The 27,081-nt window shown below is 43.5% G+C and overlaps 1 protein-coding gene across 24 annotated transcripts in view; it reads right to left on the bottom strand.

Moving 5' to 3' along the window:
- Nucleotides 1-27,081, bottom strand: part of nfasca (neurofascin homolog (chicken) a) — a 208,048-nt gene that overhangs the window by 137,865 nt on the left and 43,102 nt on the right. For 23 of the 24 annotated variants that reach the window (XR_009790021.1, XR_009790019.1, XR_009790020.1 and 20 more), the window contains exon 1: nucleotides 916-1,149. The exons of the other annotated variant lie outside the window; for it this stretch is intronic. The gene's annotated coding sequence lies outside the window, so the exon portion shown is untranslated. Of the gene's footprint in view, nucleotides 1-915; nucleotides 1,150-27,081 lie in introns of those variants that run through there. 24 annotated transcript variants of the gene reach the window in all.

Raw genomic sequence — 27,081 nt, 5'->3', positions numbered from 1 at the left:
TTCGCGTGTGACTTGTGTACCACTGTGCCTCCCACATACTGGACATCCATGCCCCAAGACTACACACAAACACACACATAAAAAAATACTTGAAATAAAATAATCCTCACCCCTGCATACGTCATGCACAGACATTCACATACATGCATTTTTTCAATGCATGTTGAGTAGTCAAACCTCCTAATTAGTCAACAAACCGCATGTTCACAAGTTGCAAATATAACCAGCGACACAACACATACGCAGATTCAAAGTGTCATCTATACTGAAGGAGATCTATTTTCACTCGATATTTTTCACTAAAATCAGTAGGAAATTCCTTATAGAATTCTGGATTAGCATAATCCAGACGGTAAAACAGGAACTACATTCTTCCAATGATATTTATAGAAGAGTTTACGTTCTTGTGCTACTATGGAAGACACCCGTCTTCATGAGCAAGCTCAATATGTCATCAGTCTCAAGCTAATTTAACAACTACAGGTTGAACCCCACCTGAGCATTGAACGTTAAATGACAACCAATAGCTTCTGAAGACTGAAGATGCCGTAGCCAATGCAACAGCATGCACCCAAAACATACTGTAAGCAACATAATTTTCCAGTAATTTGTGGCTGGCCAATTAGTCTGTGAGTGTGCATGGTTGTGTGAGTGCATTGGCAAAGAAAGTCATTCCTGACAAATTAAACCATGTGGCATTTACCCTCATTGAAAGAGCCTCAAAAACAAACAAACAAACCTTTCAGGCATTTAATAATCCACAAACATATACTGCACATTAATTGCATAACCAGTAAAACGAAGTGACAGTTTCAGTTAAATATTGACTTACGCAAGAATCACGTCAGGAGAAAAACACAAGACACACATGTTACACACACACACACAAATACACGTGGAGCTAGACATCCCTACCTGTCACAATGTAACTCTTAAATCCAGGTTCTCATACAAGTTCTGTATCTCCATATGTTTCAATCCCCCCCCCAAAAAAAATAATTGACACACCACAGGTGACAGATGTGAAAATGTCGTTGTTGCTATTTGCTATTCATCTTTTTCATTCATCCTCTTTTTTTTCTTAATCTTTAATCTTTCTGTGTTTCTCTAGCGCTCTCAGATCTCAGTGCCTCTCGGACTGTATGCGATCTCTGCTCTCCCTCTCACACTGTTCTCCATCTGTCACCGCCCCCTCTGATTAACCCCTCCCACTTCATGAATTATTAATGAGCCTCAGACAGACACACTACAGACAGACTGTTTGTAAAGAGGAAAATATGATTAATAAAAAATTAAAAACATTCTAAACATGAAATCATGAATAAAAGTAAGAATGTTGGTCAGGAGCAACACATAGTGTACAGAATACAGCATTAGATAGTTAGGTAGGTACGTAGGTAGATAGAGAGAGAGAGAGAGAAAGAGAGAAAGAGAGAGATCGATCGATCGATAGATAGATGTTTTCGAACATTACAGTCTTCAATCACTTGCAATCCAAACTGCCTTCTCTTGACTTTATTTTCCCAGTGCTTCTTCACATTCGTCACTTGTTAGTTCACATTTCATACCAGTAATGACATCACGGCAATTGGCGACTCCCCACTGCACATAAGGCAATTAAACATCGCACATCTAGTGACAGACTGTAACACAAAAACTGCAACCCCGTATCATGTTTTGAGGCTCCACATACAATATAGTGTATCGTATTGTTTTTTTTTTTATAATGGAACCGCAAAAACATGGCATGATTGTCGAGGAAGAAGCAGATGGCCACAAAGAAGAGGACAAACGGGCGACAATAAGGAGAGAGTGTGGATATTTTGTGAGGCTGTTGGTAATGATCGATCGCCCTAGCACCAACTCCACCCATGCATTTCGTCAACAAAGACTCGACCAGCTTTTGTTTTCCAGTTTCTAGTTTTTCAAGCTACGACCTGTTGTTCGGAAGCTCTTTTGCTTTGACGAGTTTGAGACGGTGGCAGTGAACTCAACTCAGCTCACTTCACAACAAGCAGTAGTTTTGCTGCTAGTCAATAATTATTCAGGCTGTTTAATGCCATTCCCAGTTGTTTACTATAAAACTCAATATAAAATAAATATGAGATGCCTATGTAAATAAAACCAGAATACAATGATTTGCAATACTTTGCAAATTATTGTCATCTGTTCTTATTTACGTTTTACACAATGTCCCAACTTAATTGGGACAATGGGGTTTGTAAATTCTAATATTTGTTTCATGAAAACACATTACTGTAATCCCAATAATCTATTGTCTTCACTTCACAGTGTTTCTCTTGGCTGAACTGCTTCCAGTATGTGTGGCTGTCTGATGAAATAAATCCATGAATTCCTGTCACACTGTTAACACATGAAGATGTAACCAAAAGCTCCAACACACGGCAGCCATGCATGAACACATTCACACGCAAAAAGCACAGGTCACCGAGAAGACAGGGCTGATCATGCATGAAGGTAGGCGAGCATGCATACAGAAAACTCTATTTCGTTCTCACACACACACACGCATATACGTAAATAGAAACACAGAGCTGCCCACGTATGTAGTACAGGCTAGAAAGCTTCCCCCAGCTTGAGGCAATCTGAGATTTCTCATGGATGCGACATGGCTGGAAGGAAGGTCAGTCACGGTAAATCACGGTAAATTAGTGTGCACCCATATTAGTGTGTGCATGTGTGAGCTAAAAATTGGGTAAACACAAAAGAGCAAAATGTAACATTTTCTATTGGGACTGACATTTTTTCAAATAATCAAGCAGGTCAGACATGATTTAATATACTTAATTATTCATTTACTTAATTATTTTTTTGGCAAGGACAAATATTAGTAGACTTTAGATTGAGATTTAAATTACATATTTGTTTGCGCAGGGCACATATAAACAAACAACCATTTGCACTCACATTCACACTTACGAGCAATTTAGAGTTTTCAATTAACCTACCATCCATGTTTTTGGGACCCTAGTGAGGATAAGTGGTTCAGAAAATGGATGGATGGATTGGGAAGATGGCAGTTGTGGCTCCATATTCATTGTAATAATAAAAATGAAATACTAATTGATATAAACACTTAAACTGATCTCACAATGAAAATTTTAGACTAAAATAGGAACAGATACAGTAGTTCTTTGATCAACGTGTACATCATCATATATAAATGTCACATTTTTACACATTCTAACTCAATGGAGTGACGATGACACCGAGAAAAAGCAAGTACATAGGCTTTCAGGCCATACTGGAAAAAAATTACCTTCTCAAAACAAGTTCAAATATATTAAAAACAAGGCACTCTGTCCCTAAACTAAGTTAAAATATCTGTCAATCGAGCTAGTATAAATTGACTTGATAGGATTCTTAAAATAAGAAATTAAGATTGTGTTTTTCTTGCTGAGAATTTAGAAAACAAGTCTATACTGTCTAAGAATAACTACAGTAAGATATTTTCACTAAATATAGGATAAATTCACGAGGTAAGATTTTAAATTTTTACAGTGCAGAGACGGTTTTTAAATGTCTTTTTCACTAATGTTGTCTGCTGTGCCTTCCTGTCCTCAGCCAATATTTTCAGCCTCTGTCAAGTCACAGCCCTACCCCCAACACCCCAATATGCCTGAGCTGTGACATGCAAATGACCCTTGCATTTCAATACTGTATATCATATTCCCTGGCAACAAAAGGAAGTCCTCATCTCCTTTCTCGTTTTCCTTAACATGAGCGCCAAGACACACACACACGCATGCACGCACACACATACAACAAGCAGACAAAGCAAGGACATCAACTCGTGTCCAGATGGACTGCAACAGTTGACCTCTGTTCATCTCGGCGCACAATAAACCCTAAATAGACACTTACAGACATATGCACTTAAGCTTCCTCACACACATAAACACTCGCGCACACATTCACAAAAACTTCCTGACATTTATTATGACAAAATGCAATTAATATGACATGCAGGTTAAAGAATAATCTAGATTTATGATCTAGAATTTCTATGATACAACCATCATTGCTTTTACGATAGAAGCCCATAGATAACAGCTGTATGAATTATCATTACTGCCTTATTACTGGCATTTTGTAAACAGGAAAGAGAACAACAACCTTTAATAAAGATAACTTAAGGCTCCATATGAAAGGAAACTGATAACTTCACGCCAGAAGTATAACTTTTCAAAAGAATATCGTGTCTTCAAAAGTGCTATACTGTACAGTATATACACTAAATTGCCAAAAGTATCAAAAAAGTTTCACCTGCCTAGACTCAGATATGAATTAAAGTGACATCCCATTCTTAATCCATAATATGACATCGGTCCACCTTCAGTGTGTGACCTCACAAATATGCTCCTGGAAGAATGGTCCAAAAATTCCTATAAACTAAATTCTAAACCTTGGTGAACGCCTTCCCACAAGAGTTGAAGCTAGTATAGCCGAAAAGGGTAGACCAACATCATATTAAACCATATGGATTTAGAATGGGATATCACTTAAAATCATATGTGAGTCAAGGCAAGTGAGCGAATACTGTTGGCAATATAGTGGAAGTGTCATTTATTGTTTTGCTTAATAAACTATATTATTAAGGCCACAGCCTGATTCTTACCATAACAAGTATTATCATTAGTTTTATTTATCACATTAAAAAAAAAAGTGTTCTACTCATCCTAACTTGAACAAACAAATGGAAACAAATATACCATTAGTCAAGGGAAACCTGTACTGAAAAATAATGAAACAAAACGGGGAAGGAAAGGAAATGTGAGGAGGGATAGAAGAAATTAGGACAACGTAAGCGATTTATGCCCAGGGGTTTCTTGCATTAATTAACTCTGCAATGACCCTTACACACACACGCACGCACACACGCACGCACACACACATACACACACACACACACAGCAACCGTTTCCAGTGGTTATTGAACCGAATGTTGGGTCAGAGTCGAACCAGGGCATTGGCCAGACACAAACACACACATTTATGACTCATTTAGGACCCACGATTTCTACAAATATGAAAGTATTTATTAGTCACAAGCCTTTGACAAATTTTAATTTGAGTGCGCTACTTGTTCTATAAATGCATTGTATATGCGTGGGCTTTGTGTAGGAGCCCGCTACCTGAAACAATGCACTGATCATATATAACGAAACTATAGACACAAATACTGTACATACTCTGTGTTTTGTGTGGATGGATGGGTGATTTCAAATTCATTCCCATCATTAAAATCACATAAACAAGTCTAGTAAACATAAGAAATTGTGTGCGTGCGTGCGTGCGTCATATTCGTGTGTGTGTGTGTTGGGTGTGTGTGTATACAGTACGTGCATTCGTGCAGATGTGAGTACGTGTGTGTGTTTGACCCATTCTATGCATGTGTGTGGGCTACTGTCAATTAGGCTTTGTTCATGTGAAGGAGGATTGTGAATTGTAGATTAAGATAAACAACACAGAGAGGGAACACACTACTGTACTATTGTGCAGCAACAGTCCCCTGTCTTTTCTCAAATAACACACAGAGACATTTCACTGAGCTGAAACATGGTTGCAATACACTCAAGTAACTGTGTTGGCACTATTATAACAATACATCCATCCATCCATTTTCTGAGCCGCTTCTCCTCACTAGGGTCGCGGGCGTGCTGGAGCCTATCCCAGCTGTCATCGGGCAGGAGGCGGGGTACACCCTGAACTGGTTGCCAGCCAATCGCAGGGCACATAGAAACAAACACTCATTCGCACTCACAGTCATGCCTACGGGCAATTTAGAGTCTCCAATTAATGCATGTTTTTGGGATGTGGGAGGAAACCGGAGTGCCCGGAGAAAACCCACGCAGGCACGGGGAGAACATGCAAACTCCACACAGGCGGGGACGGGGATTGAACCCCGCACCTCAGAACTGTGAGGCTGACGCTCTAACCAGTCGGCCACCGTGCCGCCTATAACAATACAGTAATTGAGTATTTTACTTATTGGCAGCCCTTGTTTATGTCTTTAGCATTATGCCCTGTTGTTTTTACCGTTATGCAAGAAGTGTACTTCAATGGGCCACCACCATTTGCACTGTCAATAAGAATTGCCTTTATTTTATGAATACCTAAAATTTTAATTCATCAATAACTTTTTGAAAGTAGGACTTTAAGAGTATATGCTGTTTCAGCATGGAAGTGTCTACCTTTTTTTTAACTTAATCAGTAATTTTACTTTTACCAGAGTATTTTTTTATATTTTATTAACATTTAATATTTTATTTCACTGGTTTTAAACCACAAAATAATCCTTCAATGGAAAAATAACGCCAAAAGGCAGTCCAATCCCTCGGTGTTCGCGAAGGTGGTAGACAAGGAGGGGGGCGGGGGGGGTGGGGTAAACCCCCCCTTTTTGCTCTGGCCATAAAAAGGGGGTCGGAGCAGGGAGAAGTTGAGAAGGTTTTGGAGTCTTGGTGCACAAGTGTTTTCGGTCACTCCGACCAACTCGCCGACGACTGCGCCAGGCAGGACACCCACCTCACCCGAGGTGACAAGGACACATCGGACGATCCCCGGCTGCCACTTCCTGCAAGCGCTCCGACCCACCCTGCTTGGGGGCCCGAACTCAGTCTGAGGGAACGGAGGCGGCCGCAACGCGCCCGCTCCGAACATCACCCGAGAGACGTCCTGCCTGAGAACTCGTCGGCCTCCTGTTTTTCCTCTCTCCCTTCCGTCGAATCCAGCTGCTCACGGTGCGGACCAGGCTGGTCGAACACTCGGGAGCATGATTCGCCAGCTTCAAACATGTTCCAGACACTTAAGTCCAACATTGCGGTCTACTAAAAGTACGGATTAGTGCATCTTCTTCTTCTTCTTTTCCTTTCTCCTTGTCCCGTTAGGGGTCGCCACAGCGCGTCATCCTTTTCCATGTAAGCCTATCTCCTGCATCCTCCTCTCGAACACCAACTGCCATCATGTCTTCCCTCACGACATCCATCAACCATCTCTTTGGTCTTCCTCTAGCTCGCTTGCCTGGCAGCTCCATCCTCATCATCTTTCTACCAATATACTCACTATTTCTCCTCTGGATGTGTCCAAACAATCGAAGTCTGCTCTCTCTAACTTTGTCTCCAAAACATCCAACCTTGGCTGTTCCTCTGATGAGCTCATTTCTAATTTTATCCAACCTGGTCACTCCGAGAGCGAACCTCAACATCTTGATTTCCGCCACCTCCAGCTCTGCTTCCTGTTGTCTCTTCAGTGCCAGTGTCTCTAATCCGTACATCAAGGCTGGCCTCACCACTGTTTTATAAACTTTGCCCTTCAGCCTAGCAGAGACTCTTCTGTCACATAACACATCTAACACCTTCCTCCACCCGTTCCAACCTGCTTGGACCCATTTCTTCACTTCCTGACCACACTCACCATTGCTCTGGACGGTTGACCCCAAGTATTTAAAGTCCTCCACCCTTCTCCCTGTAGCCTCACTCTTCCCCCACCACCCCTCTCATTCATGCACATATATTCTGTCTTACTTCGGCTAATCTTCATTCCTCTTCTTTCCAGTGCATGCCTCCATCTTTTTAACTGTTCCTCCAGCTGCTCCCTGCTTTCACTGCAGATCACAATGTCATCTGCAAACATCATGGTCCACGGGGATTCCAGTCTAACCTCATCTGTCAGCCTATCCATCACCACTGCAAAAAGGAAGGGGCTCAGGGCTGATCCCTGATGCAGTCCCACCTCCACCTTAAATTTGTCTTTCACACCTACAGCACACCTCACCGCTGTTCTGCTGCACTCGTACATGTCCTGTATTATTCTAACATACTTCTCTGCCACGTCAGATCTCCGCATGCAGTACCACAGTTCCTCTCTGGGTACTCTGTCATAGGCTTTCTCTAGATCTACAAAGACACAATGTAGCTCCTTCTGACCTTCTCTGTACTTTTCCATCAACATGCTCAAGGCAAATAATGCATCTGTGGTACTCTTTCTAGGCATGAAAACATACTGTTGCTCGCAAATACTCACTTCTGTCCTGAGTCTAGCCTCCACTACTCTTTCCCATAACTTCATTGTGTGGCTCATCAACTTTAGTCCTCTATATTTCCCACAGCTCTGCACATCACCTTTGTTCTTAAAAATGGGCACCATTCCTCAGGCATCTTCTCATGCACTAGAATTCAATTGAACAAGCTGGTCAAAAACTCCACAGCCACCTCTCCTAGATGCTTCCATACCTCCACAGGAATGTCATCAGGACCAACAGCCTTTCCATTTTTCATCGTCTTTAATGCCTTTCTAACTTCCCCCTTACTAATCATTGCCACTTCCTGGTCCACCACACTTGCCTCTTCTACTCTCCCTTCTCTCTCATTTTCCTCATTCATCAACTCCTCAAAGTATTCTTTCCATCTAGCGAGCACACTGCTGGCAGCAGTCAACATATTTCCATCTCTATCCTTAATCACCCTAACCTGCTGCACATCCTTCCCATCTCTATCCCTCTGTCTGACCAGCCTGTATAGATCCTTTTCTGCTTCTTTAGTCTCCAACCTGCCATACATGTCATCATATGCCTCTTGTTTGGCCTTTGCCACCTCTACCTTTGCCCTGTGTCGCATCTCAATGTATTCCTTTCGCCTCTCCTTGGTCCTCTCAGTGTCCCACTTCTTCTTAGCTAACCTTTTTCCTTGTATGATTTCCTGTACTGTGAGGTTCCACCACCTAGTCTCCTTCTCTCCTTTCCTACCTTTCCTACCTTGTTTGTTTTGTGTTTGTCTGTGTTTTATCCTGTAGAAACCCCTTTTCATTATTCAATTTTCTATAAAATTCACCGCTTGCATTGATTATGTGTGTGTTTGGATTCGGAACGAAACCTTTAGAAAGTCTAGAACTCAAAGTTCCTAAAATGTAGTCACCTTCCGATAAGAGACTGATTATAAAGGTTTGTTGTCATTTCGCCTTAAGTTAAACTTGTAAAAATATGACGTGGTGCCCCTCATATTTATCAAATATCTTGATTTATAACGCTGTAATTGAACATTACGACAACCCGGAAGTGACACAGGCGCCGCTTCCAACTCATCGTTTTCTTCGAAATTACACACAATTTGAATTTAGGGATTTCATCATCTACGGTCCATAATATCATCAAAAGGTTCAGAGAATCTGGAGAAATCACTGCACGTAAGCGGCAATGCCGAAAACCAACATTGAATGCCCGTGACCTTCGATCCCTCAGGCAGCACTGCATCAAAAACCGACATCAATGTGTAAAGAATATCACCACATGGACTCAGGAACACTTCAGAAAACCAATGTCAGTAAATACAGTTCAGCGCTACATCCATAAGTGCAACTTGAAACTACTATGCAAAGCAAAAGTCATTTATCAACAACACCTAGAAACGCCACCGTCCTCTCTGGGCCCAAGCTCATCTAAGATGGACTGATGCAAAGTGGAAAAGTGTTCTGTGAGTCCACATTTCAAATAGTTTTGGGAAATTGTGGACGTCGTGTCCTCCGTGCCAAAGAGGAAAAGAACCATTCGGACTGTTATGGACGCAAATTTCAAAAGCCAGCATCTATGATGGTATGGGGCTGTGTTAGTGCCAATGGCATGGGTAACTTACACATCTGTGAAGGCACCATTAATGCTGAAAGGTACATACAGGTTATGGAGAAACATTTGCTGCCATCCAAGCAACGTCTTTTTCATGGATGCCCCTGCTTGTTTCAGCAAGACAATGCCAAACCACATTCTGCACGTGTTACAACAGCGTGGCTTCGTAGTAAAAGAGTGCAGGTACTAGACTGGCCTGCCTGCAATGGTCTTTTCTGTCTTTGTTGCCACCTGTCCCAGCTTTTTTGGAACATGTTGCAGCCATAAAATTCAAAGTTAATGATTATTTGCTAAAAACAATAAAGTTTATCAGTTTGAACATTAAATATCTTGTCTTTGTAGTGTATTCAATTAAATATAGGTTGAACATGATTTGCAAATCATTGTATTCTGTTTTTATTTATGTTTAACACAACGTCCCAACTTCATTGGAATTGAGGTTGTAGTTGTAATTCTACTTAAGTACAGCGTGTGAGTGGTTTTGTCACCTCTGGGATTTAGGATGCATTATAGTGAACTAATTAAACTAGATAAACCAGCTAGCCTTTGAAACGACATCTGAACACAACTCCGAACAGAATGTGACACGAGCTCAATGACCATTTTTTTTTGTTTGTGCTCGGCACGTGTAACATGTCACGTGTGACTACCATCATAGAAGCAGAGGAACAGGGACAGGGAGAGAAAAAGAGTGAAGCAGGCCATGTGAGGGAGCAGCTGTTCCAGAGAGAGAGCCTCACAATAAACAAGAGACACACCTGTTATTGAGATACTGTTGCTATGGCTACACTGATGCTGGATATCGGGCCATGCCCAAAATCAGTCTCACAAAAACACACAGAGATGGCTTGTTGGCTCCATTTAATCTGGTACTAGTCCGAAGAAGAATCACCTTTTATTGTCATGAACATGCTGCGTGTACACGAAATTTGTTCTCTGCATTTAACCCATCACAGTGAACACATACACATGGGACGACACAGCAAACGACAAACACATTTCATGAATGCAGAACTTCCGTATCACCCTTAAAACTATTTTTAAGATACAATGTAATCTTAACATATTTTAATCTTGACACATTAATGAAAGCAAGCAACGTGGCTGAACAAGATACTACTGGACAATCGCGAACAAATTGCAGTCTACAACTGATCGTCACACAACTTGCTTGAACTCTCGCGCAGTGTGCGGGGTTCGGCAGCTACTTTGATGAGTAGCCGATTGCTCAACCCAGGGGCGTCACTAGGTTTTGACATTTGGGGTGGCTTAGCCCCCGCCCAAAAAATTGTAGTCGACGGGCAGAGGCATTTTGTGGATACCAATATTCAGGGGCTAGGCCAATAAAACTTCGCCAAAAACGCATACTGCCAAATATTTTTGGGGGGCTTTACAAGGTTTTAGGGGGGCTGAAGCAGATTACAACCAATCAAAATGCACATAAGCTTTCACTCACGCTAAAAATACATTACCGGGTTTCAAGCAACAAGGCCCAGCTGGCGGCTGTGCTACCACCAAGCCATACCGTACAAATACAGTATATAATGTATACATATATTGTATTTTATAACAATACATAACTGTACTTAGAATTTCATATATACCTGTGAATGAAATAGCAAAGCTTGTGGCCAAAATGTAAGCGATCTGTATGTACATTAAAGTGAACGGGAGCAAGCTCATTTTATCCCCATTCTTCTTTTTATTCTCGGCTACGTCCTCTCCCTGTAGCAACCCACTTCTTCCTTAAACTTTATCTTTTTATGGTTTAATAAGTATGATAAAGTACAATATACTGAATGTGCAACCTTAAAAGCCTGTAGAGGCTCTTTGTTCAGCGCGTCCATATATTAAATCACTCAATGTGCCAGTGTGAGTCGCCAACTCTCATTCTATTGAGATGGTTCCGTCAAATCAGGTTCGACCACATCGCGCGGTGTACGGCGGGAAACTGACGTCCTTATCGGGAAACAACATTATGAAGCGCCCCCTATATTATTTTATTGAACCACACACACAAAAATGGATTGCCCTGCCCCCCGTAGCAACTGTATATTTTCCGTTGGTAGAGAATACAAAAGGAAAGGGTGGGCAAACAGAAGAGACAGTTAAAAGACATCATACATTTTCATGACATGAAAGGGATATTTTTCAGTTGCGTCATTCGGTTTCAGGTTGGTGAATATGCATCCTTTGCAAATTTCTCCAGGCTGCATCCAGAAATAATTGATTGGTGCTGGCATCACTGACCACATAAACACTAAGATTTGTGCAACTTTTGTGCATGCGGCAACAAGACTCTCCATAATGCATGTGATGTTCTAAATATGGTTAAATATTTTAAACAATAGACACCGTATATTGTTCTGAGTTGTCAGTGGCAGGCTATATATTTCATAGTACTCATAAATTTGAATAAAAATATTTTTTGTGGGAAAATTTCTAAGATAGAAGCTGGCATTTTGATTGGCCAATACTGTTCCTGTTGTTGCGACATCATTCAGCCACACTAATTCCAGACTGTCGCTGCGCAGCGCAACTGTATTGTTTAGTGGTGTTCAGTTGTGTCACTCAGTGTGCGTCTGGCTTAAGTCAGCTATTTTCCACCTCTACTGTACTGATGTGGAATAGAAGGGCTGAAGTGGACCTGGGAATTAGCCAGCTTCCGATGTACTGCAGATATATCCAAGGCTCATGTCTTTTTATTGAAATAAAATGTCACTGTTATGATGAAATTGCCAGTACCAGTATCAGTATCTGTCTCAATACCGTATGTCTGTACTCGTACTCGTAGAGATGCGCCAATACTGACAATACCGATAATACCGATACTACTTCATCAGCCTCACAAATACATTCCGGGCAGATTGAGTAGAAGCCATGTCAGCCGTGTGACGATACTTTGGCAACAATGAAGTTGAATGTAAATTAAGCTCTAAAGATGATTTATGTTCAGCCAGCTGCCCTCTGAGTTGATGGCCGCTTTGATGATCCTTAGAAACATTGAGCCGAGTGCTGGCCCTCTGTGGCAGCGCCACCTCATTCAAATTTGTCTGCCCTATCCACTTTCGTGGTACTTTCTGTATCTAACATTGAGACAACGGGAGGATGAAAACCGAAACAGGATAATAACAATAATAACATTTTATTTGAAAGTGTCTTTCAGGCCCTCAAGGGACAGATGGTGGTAGACTTTCCAAAAAGGATGGAAATGGCTGTCGTGAACACTTTGTTCCAGAAGAGGCCGGAACATAGGGTGACCTACTAGAGCAGAGGCAGAAGCACGGAGGTGGATTACATCTTGTGCAGACGATGTCATCTGAAGTACGTTACTGACTGTAAGGTAGTGGTAGGGGAGACTGTGGCTTGACAGCATAGGATGGTGGTGTGTAAGAAGACTCTGGTGGTGGGGAGGAAGATTAAGAAGACAAAGGCAGAGCAACGAACCATGTGGTGGAAGCTGAGAAAGGAAGAGTGTTGTGGGGCTTTTCGGGAAGAGGTGAGACAGGCTCTTGGTGGGCAGAAGGAGCTTCCAGAAGACTGGACCACGGCAGTCAAGGTGGTCAGGGGAACAAGCAGGAGAGAACTTGGTGTATGTTTTAGTAGGAAAATGGAGAAGGAGACTTGGTGGTGGAACCTCAAAGTACAGGAAATCATACAAGGAAAGAGGTTAGCTAAGAAGAATTGGGACATTGAGGGGACTGAGGAGAGGAGAAAGGAATACATGGAGATGCGACGTAGGGCGAAGGTAGAGGTGGCAAAGGCCAAACAAGAGGCATATGATGACATGTATGCCAGGTTGCACACTAAAGAAGAAGAAAAAGAAAAAGAAAAACAGGTTGGCCAGACAGAGGGATAGAGATTGGAAGGATGTGTAGCAGGAAATGGAAATGTGTGGCGGCAGAGTGGAAATGTGTGGCGGCAGAGTGGGCGACTGGTTGGCACATCTGCCTCACATTTCTGAGGACCGAGGTTCCCGGTCTTGCCTGTGTGGAGTTTACATGTTCTCCCCGTGGCTGCATGGGTTTTCTCCAGGTACTCCGGTTTCCTCCCACATCCCAAAAATATGCATGGTAGGTTAACTGACAACTCTAAATTGCCCATAGGTGTGAATGTGAGTGCGAATGGTTCTTTGTTTGTATGTGCCTTGCGACTGGTACGCAACCGGTTCAGGGTGTACCCGCCTCCTGCCCGATGATAGCTGGGATAGGCTCCAGCACGCCCGCGACCCTAGTGAGGAGAAGCGGCTCAGAAAATGGATGGTGAATAGATGGGTCTGTATGTGTATGAATGAGAGGGGTGGAGGGGAAGAGTGAGGCTACAAGGAGAAGAGATAGCGAGGGTGGATGACTCTAAATACTTGGGGTCAACAGTCCAAAGCAATGGTGAGTGTGGTCAGGATGTGAAGAAACAATTCCAAGCAAGTTGGAAGGGGTGGCGGAAGGTATCAGGTGTGTTATGTGACAGAAGTGTCAGCTAGGATGAAGGGCAAAGTTTATAAGAGTGGTGAGGCCAGCCATGATGTACGGATTAGAGACAGTGGCACCGAAGAGAAACAGGAAGCAGAGCTGGAGGTGGCGGAAATGAAGATTTTGAGGTTCGCTCTAGGAGTGACCAGGTTAGATAAAATTAGAAATGAGCTCATCAGACGCACGGCCCAGGTTAGATGTTTTGGAGACAAAGTTAAAGAGAGCAGACTTTGATGGTTAGAGACATCCACAGGAGAGAAAGTGAGTATATTGATAGAGGGTGATGAGGATGGAGCTGCCAGGCAAGAGAGCTAGAGGAAGACCAAAGAGGTTGTTAGATGTAGTGAGGGAAGACATGAGAGCAGTTGGTGTTAGAGAGGAGGATGCAGGAGGTAGGCTTACATGGAAAAGGATGACACGCTGAGCCGACCCCGAATGGGACAACCCGAAATGAAAAGAAGAAGTCTTTCAAGGTCCTCAAGGACACTGTACATCAATATAACAACAATAAAAATGAAATTATACAAAATAGGGAGCATAATTTATATAACAATCAAAATGAAATTATACAAAACAAGTAAATCAAATACAGTAGATAAAAATACAGGGCAGTGCAATTTGAGTGAGTAGGAGATATTGAACAGATATTGAATTGGTGTGTTTTAAGTTTGGATTTGTGGTGAAAGAGTTTGAATTGTGAAGGTTAGGAGGCAAAGAGTGCCGAGCGGCTGAAAGCTGTGCTCCCCATGGTGCTGAGAAAGGCAAGGGGTAAAGACAGGAGAATGGAGGAGGTGGATCTGAGGCTGGATTGGCGATGTGGACGAGTTCAGACAGATATGGTGCGGCGACTTTGTAAATGGCCTTCTAGGTACACAGGAGGAGTTTGAATTGAGACGATTGATTTGTGCCACACATCATTGACGGTCACTGATGGTGGAGTGGTACATTCGCCTGACTTTGGTGCGAGCAGGGTGGGTTCAGCTCCCACTCAGTGACAGTGTGAATGTGAGTCCGAATGGTTGTCCATGTCTATATGTGCACTGCGACTGGCTAGCGACCACTTCAGGGTGTAATCCGCCTTAGGCCGAAGTCAGCTCGGATAGGTTCCAGCACCCCACGACCCTGAACAGGATAAGCGGTGTTGAGAATGGATGGATGGATGGATGGACACGTCATTGACATGACATCATCTTTATTTGCCGTCTCCATTAGATGATGACACTGAGGAACGAAAATCTAATTTCTTCAAACATTTGTCCCTCCTTGCTCCACTGTTGTTTTCTTTATACACATATGTGTTTGTCTAAAGTTCTACTCGTCTCCTCAATGGGCTCTCCTGTGGGAAGCACTAAGATGTAAACAGAGGGCTGAAGACCAAGGAAGTTACAAATTAAGAAATGAGATTTGGCTGCTGACGTTGACTTCCCACCATACCCAGCAGCAATTGTAAATCCATCCATGATCCGAGCCGCTTATCCTCACATGGGTCGCGGGAGCGCTGGAGCCCAGCTATCATTGGGCAGGTGGGGTACACCCTGAACAAGTTGCCAGCCAATCGCAGGCAATTGTAAATAGTCCCAGCTAATTGCATGTTTTATCATTAATGTTAGTTGTTCTTTGTCTTTCTCCGTAGTGTAATTATAATTGTGTGTGTGTTTTACTTACTCGTTGCGCATCATTTTGTTGCACCATAAGTAAAGTTAGTGTTTTTTATAGTGGTCACCTTGTTCATTTAACCACTATGTCATGATCCATGCCCTGCAGTTCCTCCTTTGTTGCTTGGGTGGCGCCTTGCGCCTTTTGTCTCTCTCTCTCCTTCTCCCCAGCAATCAGCATCACCTTGGCCGCACACCTGTCTACAAGCAGCACTCATTACTGCCTGCATTTAAAGCCTGTCAAGTCCAGCAGCCTTTAGTATTGGCACTTGTTAGTGACTCAGCGGCCGACTCTCGTGCTTCCAGGTTTTGTGTATGCAAGTAGCTATCCGACAACCTGCATCTGTACTCACCCGATTGTGTTCTTCTCCGTCTCCAGTGTTCCTTCCGTGCCTTCCCCGTCTCGTTGACTGCTCCAGCCACGCCGCCAAGCTACCCCAACTTTTCCTGCTTCCTGCTCGCTCCTTGTCCCGACGGTCAACCACCTCACCTTAGATATCCTTACCCTGAGCCAATGCGCAATAAACCATTCTAAATATTCTCCCTCCACATCAGTCTGATCTTGAGTCCAATCCAATTCATATACAATTTCGAAATGTGACAGAATACTCAGGCCATGATGGAACCAGCAACTACAGAAGCGTTGAAGGAAGTGCTCGTCCACTAGGGCGCTCATGTTAGCCGACAGGACGAAGCCCTCCGCAAGATCATGGATTCACTAAATGCCCTTACACAACAAGTATCCCTCCTGTTCTCCCAAAGTCACCTCAGTAATCCTCCCGTGAGTATTCCTCCCGAGCCCGTAGCCAACCCCGTCTCCCATACAAAGAGCTTCACGTTCCTCCTCCTGAACCTTACTCGGGGGACCTCGGTTCATGTAATAAATTTTTACTAAACTGCACAGTAGTATTCGATCTACAACCGCTGAGATATCCTACCGACAGATCTAAAGTCGCATACATCATCAACGTCCTGCGTGGAAGAGCTGGCAATTGGGCTACTGCGCTTTGGCATAACTACTCCACGGTACTCACATTATTAGACTCCTGTACGAACTCAAGAAAGTTTTCGATCACCCGGTGAAGCGCAGGGAAGCCACTCACCCCCTCCTAGCTCTCACCCAAGGTTCGAGTTCCGTGGCGTCTTAGTCAATTGATTTCCGGATACTCTCGAGTGAATGCAGGTGGGACGACGCACCGTTAAGGGGATTTTTTTTTAAACTCGACAACCGCCCCCGAGAGAGAGCTTGTGAGCGAGGAACAAAGACAGGTAGTTTCGCTCCACCCACGGGGGCTGCGCCTCCAACTACTCCGCCGCACACTGAACTCCCTGCCGCCTCCCCTTTACCCCCCACTGGACCAGAGGAACCTATGGAACTACGCAGGACCCGGTTAGACCCCCAGGAATGACAGTGCCGCCTCACTCAGCGACTATGCATCTATTGTGGACAGCCTGGTCACTTCATTGCCACCTGCACTCTTAAGCCAAAAGATCGCAAGACCTCTCCCTCCCGCATGACCAGTGATCACCAGTCACAGCCCTCATTAACTCCGGCGCTGATGACAATTTTAACCATGAGGGCTTGGCGTGTCAGCTCCAGCTTCCTCTTGAGCCCCTCCCGTTCCCTAAGAAGGTTACGGCCCTGGACGGGTGACTCATCTCCCCTGTCACCCACCAAACTGTACCATTCAACCTGCTCATTTCTGGCAATCACCGTGAAACCCTCCAGTTATTTGACATCCCTTCCCTGGAAACGCCACTGGTCCTTGGCATCCCTTGGCTCAAACAACACAACCGTGCCATAGATTGGACCCACCTGTCTATCATTGGTTGGACTCACTTCTGTCATTCCCACTGTCTTCTTTCAGATGTCCTGTCCACCACCACTCCTCAGCCACCAGTAACACTTACCGATCTCTCCCGGGCCCAGAAGATTATCACGACCTATCCTCCTTGTTCAGCAAGGATTTCGCTCTCTCCCGCAATGGCAAGCCTGATGCCCTCTCCCGTATGTATGCACCCCCCTCCAGCCCAACAGAACCAGAAACCATCCTTCCTTCCTCTTGCTTCGTTGGAACAGCAACTTGGGAGATTGAACAGGTAGTTAAAGAGGCTCAGAAGACTCACCCAGATCCAAAGACCGGACCTCCTACTGTGTGTACCCGATTCCGCAATGCCCTCTGCATTTGAGACTGCTAACCTTCTTGTCTTCCACGTGTTCAGACTTCACGGTATCCCTGTTGACATTGTATCGGACCGGGGTCCTCAGTTCTCATCCCAGGTCTGGAATGAGTTTTGCAAGGTGGTGGGTGCAGCAGCCAGTTTGTCTTCCAGCTACCACCCCCAAACCACGGGCCAGACGGAGCAGGCAAATCAAAACCTGGAATCCGCTCTTTGCTGCGTCGCTGCTCGCCGTCCTGCCTCCTGGTGCACCTTCCTCCAGTGGGTGGAATATGCCCACAACTCCCTCACCAGCTACACCACAGGTATGATTCTCTTTATGGCATGTTATGGTTTCCAACTTCCTTTGTTTAAGGACCAGGAGCATACAGTGGCGTTCCCGCGGTGAGCATCTCCGACGGGTCCAATCTGTGTGGAAGGACGTCAAGGCTGCTCCAACTCAGTCTACGGAGAAAAATAAGCGGCTGGCGGATCTTCATTGATCCCTTACTCCGGAATGCGAGGTGGATCAGATGGTTTGGCTCTCCTCCCATGACCTCCCACCCCAAACGGAATCCCGTAACCTCGCTCCTCGCTACATTGGTCCATTTCCTATTACCAAACTCATCAATGCCATCATCAAAATCCATCCAACATTCCATATGTCTCTGCTTAAAACGGTCTCCACCAGTACCCTTAGCCCTCCGACCGTACCACCTCCACCCCCCATGTCATCGATAACCATCCTGCCTTTACGGTGTCGCATATCCTCGATGTGTGGCCCCGGGCAGAGGATTTCAGTTGTTAGTAGACTGGCAGGGATATGGCCCTGATGAACGCTCTTGGATTTCACGCAAGCTTATTTTGGACGACTCCCTTGTTAGGGACTTCTATGCCACTCACCTTGGGAAGCCTGGTGGGACGCCTGGAGGCGTCCGTTGAGAGGGGGTACTGTCATGATCCATGCCCTGCAGTTCCTCCTTTGGAGCTTGGGTGGCGCCTTGCGCCTTGTCTCCCCCTCACTCTCCCCAGCAATCAGCATCACCTGGGCCGCACACCTGTCTTCGAGCAGCACTCATTACTTCCTGCATTTAAAGCCTGTCAAGTCCAGCAGCCTTTGCCTGAGTATTGACACTTGTTGGTGACTCACCGGGTCTATACTTCCAGGTTTTGTGGTATGAAATTGCAATGAAGTTGGGATGTTGTGTTAAACATTGATAAAAACAGAATACAATGATTTTCAAATCATGTTCGATCTATATTTACTTGAATACACTACAAAGAAGATATTTAATGTTTAAACTGATAAACTTTATTGGTTTTAGCAAATAATCATTAACATGGAATTTTATGGCTGCAACACGTTCCAAAAAAGCTGGGACAGGGTCATGTTTACCACTGTGTTACATCACCTTTTCTTTTAACAACATTCAATAAACGTTTGGGAACTGAGGACACTAATTGTTGAAGCTTTGTAGGTGGAATTCTTTCCCATTCTTGCTTGATGTACAGCTTCAGCTGTTCAACAGTCCGGGGTCTCCGTTGTCGTATTTTACGCTTCATAATGCACCACACATTTTCAATGGGAGACAGGTCTGGACTGCAGCCAGGGCAGTCTAGTATCCGCACTCTTTTACTACGAAGCCACGCTGTTGTAACACGTGCAGAATGTGGTTTGGCATTGTCTCGCTGAAATAAGCAGGGGCGTCCATGAAAAAGACGTTGCTTGGATGGCAGCATATATTTCTCCAAAACCTGTATGTACCTTTCAGCATTAACGGTGCCTTCACAGATGTGTAAGTTACCCTTGCCATTGGCACTAACACAGCCCAATACCATCACATATGCTGGCTTTTGAACTTTGCGTCCATAACAGTCTGGATGGTTCTTTTGCTCTTTGGCACGGAGGACACGACGTCCACAATTTCCCAAAACAATTTGAAATGTGGACTCGGACCACAGAACACTTTTCCACTTTGCATCAGTCCATCTTAGATGAGCTCAGGCCCAGAGAAGCCGGCAGCGTTTGTGGGTGTTGTTGATAAATGGATTTTGCTTTGCAAAGTAGAGTTTCAAGTTGCACTTATGGATGTAGCGCCGAACTGTATTTACTGACATTGGGTTTCTGAAGTGTTCCTGAGCCCATGTGGTGATATCCTTTACACATTGATGCCGGTTTTTGATGCAGTGCCGCCTGAGGGATCGACGGTCATGGGCATTCAATGTTGGTTTTCGTCCCATCTTTGCTTGCGAATGCAATTCAGGGAAGCTCCTTTTATACCCAATCATGGCACCCACCCGTTCCCAGTTAGCCTGTTCACCTGTGGGATTTTCCAAACAGGTGTTTGATGAGCATTCCTCAACTTTCTCAGTCTTTTTTGCCACCTGTCCCAGCTTTTTTGGAAAGTGTTGCAGCCATAAAATTTAAAGTTAAAGATTATTTGCTAATAACAATAAAGTTTATCAGTTTGAACATTAAATATCTTGTCTTTGTAGTGTATTCAATTAAATATAGGTTGAACATGATTTGCAAATCATTGTATTTTGTTTTTATTTATGTTTAACACAACATCCCAACTTCATTGGAATTGGGGTTGGAGCTATCGGACGACCCGCATCTGGAATCACCCGATTTTGTTCTTCTCCGTCTCCAGTGTTCCTTCCGTGCCTTCTCCGTCTCGCTGATTGTTCCAGCCACTCCGCAAAGCTACCCCACCTGCTCACGTTCCTGCTTCCTGCTCGCTCCTTGTCGGTCAACCTCGCCTTGGATATCCTTACCCTGAGCCAACCCACAATAAACCATTCTAAATCTACTCCCTCCGCCTCAGTCTGGGTCCAATCCAATTCATATACGTTTTCGAAACGTGACACACTATTTGGGCGGCACGGTGGACGATTGGTTAGCACATCTGCCTCATAGTTCTGAGGACGGGTTCAAATCCCGGCCCCGCCTGTATGGAGTTTGCATGTTCTCCCCGTGCCTGTGTGGGTTTTCTCCGGGTACTCCCAAAACATGCATGGTAGGTTAATTGAAGACTCCGTAGGTGTGAATGTGAGTGTGACTGGTTGTTTGTTTATATGTGCCCTGTGATTGGCTGGCGACCAGTTCAGGGTGTACCCCGCCTCCCGCCCAAAGATAGCTGGGATAGGCTCCAGCACGCCCGCGACCCTCGTGAGGATAAGCGGTACAGAAAATGGATGGATGGATGGACACACCATTTGCTATGGGTTGTTGCTAAAGCAATATATGAACTGTAACCCAAACTTTGTTCAAGTCAACAATGCCGCGATGCAATTGGAAGTAGTCAGTGCTATGTAGGTCAACAGAACAAAGTAAGAATATTCTTTGAGTGTTCTCTCTTCATAAAAGTACTCCAGTATGACTAAAATGTATGTTGCATTGAATTCACTCTGACAAGTACATTTCTAAAAAGTTACTCAAGTAAATGCACGTTATTACCCAAGTGTTATATTTGAGTGAAAATGTGTGCCAATCTTGAATAAAAGTTTGAGTTTTGTGTTTTTGAACAATATTTGAAAAAAAAAATTGTTACCACATTTTCGTCAAAATCGCAAGATGTAATGGCATTATAAACCGTGTACAGAAAAATGTACCTCATTTTTTAGGATAATTTTTATTCATCACCAACCGTAATGGTTTAGGTTAATCCCAAATGTTAATAAACCTCAAAGAAGAATGTTTAAGCAAGTAAAACTGATGTTTAGGCTTTCTTAAGAGCGTATCACGTGGACAGTTATCAGGCAGCTATTGGTGTGCAGAATTTTTACGCAACTAAATGAAAAACAAACATTTTCCTACCTCATTTTGTAATTTTTTTTGTTTAAGTGAGAATTATAAACAAACTACTCAAAACATTCCAATAAAATTGATAGAAAAAAGTGACAAATATAGCCCCCCTTCTTTTCTATAACAGTGATCAGCCTTCCATCCGTGTCTGTCAGTGTAGACAACAATAATGGATCGCGCCGTCTGTTTATAAGAACAAAATGGTACGGTACTGCTCGCAAGCAGGGAAAAAAACCGTTATGTAGCCTAGCAAGCTATTGCTAGCACTAACGTTTATAAGTGAACATGCAGGTGTTCTGTCGAACCATGCTCTAAAGTTTTGGTGTGTGTGTAGTAATTTAATTATAATAAATACATTTAATTACAGTAAGTTAGCACCCATTATTTCTGTCATGTTGTAATGTTGGTTTGACCTGACTGATTAGAATACATGATCTGACTAGAGCAACCTTTATGGAGCCAAGGCACATATTTTACAATTGAAAAATCTCACAGCACACCCACAAACAAAATTGTCACAAAAAGTGCATACATTAATTACTGTATGTACTTCCTGCCATCTAATAGAAAGCCATTCATTAGTTCTGTCTGTCACTATGCCTCACTGGCATAATTAGATGAACAAAGATACATTCATCCATCCATCGATTTTCTAAGCCGCTTCTCCTCACAAGGGTTGCGGGAGTGCTGGAGCCTATCCCAGCTATCATCGGGCAGGAGGCGGGGTACACCCTGAACTGGTTGCCAGTCAATCGCAGGGCACATACAAACAAACAACCATTCGCACTCACATTCACACCTACGGGGCAATTTAGAGTCATCAATGAACCTACCATGCATGTTTTTGGGATGTGGGAGGAACCCAGAGGTACCCGGAGAAAACCCACGCAGGCACGGGGAGAACATGCAAACTCCACACATGCAAACTCCACACATGCAAACTCCACACAGACGGGGCCGGGGATTGAACCCCGGTCCTCAGAACTGTGAGGCAGACGCTCTAACCAGCCGGCAAAGATACATTCTTGATTGTAAATATAATTTTTTTGAGCAATTAAGTATACAAGTATATACAGTAAATGAACAAGTCATTTAAATAGACACATTGCTCCATCTTTAGATCGGATCGGTGATCAGTTATCGTTTTTTTTAAACTCGCTGATCGGTGATCGGCCCCAAAAATCCTGATCGTGTAAAGCCTATTCTTAATTGGGTACAGGTCAGATGAGGAAGGGGGCCATGTCATCAGTTTTTTGTCTTTCAAGCCTTTACTGGCCAACCACGCAGAGGAGTACTTGGATACATGTGATGGAATATTAACCTGCATAAAAATCATGGTCTTTTTGAAAGATGTAGACTTCTTCCTGTATCACTTGCCTGAAGAAAGTGTCTTCTAAAAACTGATAATATGTTTGGGAGTGCATTTTGCGCCTATCTCCAACCCGAAAAGGTCCGACCAGCTCATCTTTAATAATACCAGCCCATAACTGTATCCCACTTCCACTTTGCTGGCATCTGAGTAGAAGTGGCGCTCGTTTGTGATGGTCCGTCAAGAGGCACTCTCATTTCATCAGTCCATAAAACCTTTGAGAAATCTGTTTTCAGGCATTTTTTGGCCCAGTCTAAAGGGTTCAGCGTATGTGTCTTGTTCAGTGGTGGTCTTTTTTCAGCTGGTCTTACCTTGGCCATTGTCTCTGAACACTGAAAATCTTTTATGTCGATGTATTCGACATCTACTGTAAATGCAGTGTGAAAAAGGCTACACTGTCAGCTGGTTAGGGCAGCAGTATACTACATGTGTCCAACAAGCCTCCACACTTCTTTCTTAATTGTCAAGTCGAACACGTGCCATGGCTATTGTGTACACCCTAACCCCCCATTACCTCAAACAAGAAAAGCTGTCTCACCCCCAAAGGCCCATGTTAACGCCAATCCCCATGTTTTGTCTCCTGCAACAGAAGGTGTGTTTTTTTTCTTCTTCTTCAGTTAATGAGTTAGCAGGGGGCCACATGGTCCAAGCGGAGGCTCGAGTCATTTATTCATTTAGCCCGTTAAATCTCTCTGTAACCTCAACACCCTCCACACTTACCCCACCCCCTAACAAACACAAAGACACACACGCACACAATATGCAAATAAATGGATCACACAACTCAAAGTGATTAAATATTCCAGCTCATGAAAAATTAAAGATATTAATGACACACTTGTTTCAATTATTTGTTTTAAGTTATACACAGCCACATAAACACACTGAAATTTTTTTGGGGTGTTTGGTGACAAAATAAATTGAAGTAGCAGGTGGTCAGCAGTAGCCCTAGGAGTCACACAAAAACATGCAACATGTACAAGCCCCTGCATAACTAATGACATACGAAGACGACATAAGCACAAGTGGAGACAACTTGACTGGCCATCTGTGACATGGAAGCCGTGAGGAACATCTGCATCAATCAATAACACACTCACTGTCATACACAAACCAAGGCATGCTTGAGTAAACATAATAGGCCAATACACATATCCATACTTGAAATATGACAAGTTTCTGTTCTCTTCCATTTAGAAGGTAATTATAAATGTCAGTAAGAGGTAATAACATACAAGTACCACACTTTACGAATAAAGTAGTATTTTTTCCTAACGTTTGCATCTTTTTACATATTTCATTGCATTTGGTTTCATTGTGGTGTCGACTGATCACTTCAGCGACAAACACAAACCAGCAGATTACAAGTGAATAAAAATTATATTTCCAATATTGTCTTTTCAGGGAAATTAACACATCACAACATGGTATTGCTTTAACAAAGACACCAGGATTAATGTATACTGTATAGTGAAGAGGTTTACACATATACACACACACACACACACACACACGCACGTTTTTTTGGAAAGCACCCACTGCACTGTTTTTTTTTATTCTGTTGAACACAACATGAAGTTATCAATACTAATTAGACTCTTATGCTTGATCATAAGTAAGAGTTATAGAACCCAAATATACAGGTCAGGATACATGCTTCTAGTTTGATGAAAAGAATGATGTGGACAATGATGTAAGTGTAGAAACAGAGTTGCCAACCTAACCCTAACCCCACTTCCAGATCAATTTGTCCAAATTTGTCAGGATTTGCATATTTTCACAATTTTGTCAAAAACATTTCCGTGCGTGGTCGTATATTATTTTATATTTATATCTCTAAACACGCATTAATTGGCCTATTTTGTTGTTCAAAGTTGGTTACGCTCCGCGAAAACGTGGTTCAAGCCAGCCCTCCTGTACTCCTGTACCACCAAATCAGTTATTTCGATGTTTTGCGACTGCTTGTAATGATAGTTAAGCAATTAGCGCCTCGTCCACTCTTCGTGACACTTTTGTAAGCATGGTAAGAAGTGTAGCTTATTCGCTACCGTTGAGGCGATGATCAGTGACTTACAATGCATTCACATCGGACGAAGGGAGAGGTTTCGCCTCCGCGGCTTGGCAGCCGGGGGGCGTAATAAAATAGCGTGCACCAAGCAGCTGTTCAATGTGGACACGCCTGTAATGTCAGATGCTGTATTTGTTTTTTTCCCAATATCCGGAACAATCAGTGTTACGGCCGTAACGAGTCAACGTTCAGTGATTTCTGTGACAAAATACGGACGTTCCGTAACATTTGGCAGCTCTGTAGAAAGTATTCAAACGATAAACAGTGCAATATTAATATTCTCTGTTAATAAGTCATTTCAGCGAGAATAGCTTTGGGAGCCAATACAAGTGGCTGTAATGCTGTAGTACGTATTGTAAGTCATTTCAAACTAACATGGATGTGAACTGAGAGAAGAGAAAACATAGCTAGATGACATTGGAATGCCTCATGATAAAAGTGTGCTTGCGTGTGAGACCTAAATGTGTCAAGTATGCAGGAGAGCCCAGGGCTTGGGTTTAATTTAGAAATCACAATTTAAGTCAACCAGTAAGGACACACACACTAAAAAACATACAGGGGTTAGAGACAGGATTATTGTCTTTTTGTGTTCCAGTGAACTGAGCTTGAAAACATTTCATTAAATAATTCATCCACGAGTCTGGATGATGAAATAATTCAAATTGGGAAATACACCGTGACTTTAATTAATTCTTTTTAATTAATTAAAGTCACGGAAGGTGCTATTTGACATTTTCATGTCATGGAAGGTGCTATTGACATTTTCATATCAATAGCACCTTCCATCCATCCATTTTCCATACCGCTTCTCCTCACTAGGGTCGCGGGCGTGCTGGAGCCTATCCCAGCTATCTTCAGGCAAGAGGCGGGGTACACCCTGAACTGGTCGCCAGCCAATCGCAGGGCACATATAAACAAAAAAACATTCGCACTCACATTCATACCTACGGGCAATTTACAGTCTTCAATCAACCTACCACGCATGTTTTTGGGATGTGGGAGGAAACCGGAGTACCCAGAGAAAACCCACGCAGGCACGGGGAGAACATGCAAACTCCACAGAGATGAGGTCGGATTTGAACGCGCGTCCTCAGAACTGTGAGGCAGATGTCCTAACCAGTCGTTCACCGTGCCGCCTCAATAGCTCCTTTGGAAATCTATTTAATCAGAAAAATGGTGACGTGTTAAATATTTCACCCGCTTTACTTCAGCAAAACGCTAACGTGACAGATAGTTGCAGACGACAAGCTACTAAGAGCTATGAAACCACTACAGCACACATTTTGAGTGGGTAGTAATAAATACAGTATGATTAGACCGTTTCTGTCATGGTCTGTGTTTTGGGTTTGGGTTGTGTTTAGTTTTGTTCCATGTTTTCCTGTGTTCCATGTTTGTCGTGTGCTCATTAGGTTGTTGTGTCCACCTGTTCTCGTCTATTTTGTGTCGACCAATCAGCTCTCTCCAGCCACTCGTGTCTTGTCCAGGTGTTCCTCGTTGTCTCGTCAATTTGTTTGTATTTAGTTCCCTGAGTTCTTTCAGTCCTTGTCGGTTCATTGTCGTTGTCACATGTCTTGCCATGTTATAGTCGCCAGTTGTTTTTGTCATAGTCGCCAGTTGTTTTTGTCATAGTCGCCAGTTGTTTTTGTCATAGTCGCCTGTTGTTTTATCATTGTGATTAAATATTATTATTTTGAGATTCCCGCACTCCTGCCTTGCCTCCCTGCTTCCCTGCAATTGGGTCCACCATGTTCTTGCCTTGCGTTCCTCGCCGTCGCCCTAACCATGTTCTTGACAGAATGAACCGAACAGAACAGGACCCAGCGGGAAGAACATGGCGTCAACCTGGACGCCACCAAACTGCCTCCCACCGTCCTCAGCCTGCCATCCATACCTACCGTCCTCCAGTAAGCCCTAT

This window comes from Phyllopteryx taeniolatus, chromosome 9 (assembly GCF_024500385.1).
Source record: "Phyllopteryx taeniolatus isolate TA_2022b chromosome 9, UOR_Ptae_1.2, whole genome shotgun sequence".
In the NCBI taxonomy this organism is placed as follows: Eukaryota; Metazoa; Chordata; class Actinopteri; order Syngnathiformes; family Syngnathidae; genus Phyllopteryx; species Phyllopteryx taeniolatus.
This window is presented reverse-complemented; position numbering and strand designations above follow the sequence as displayed.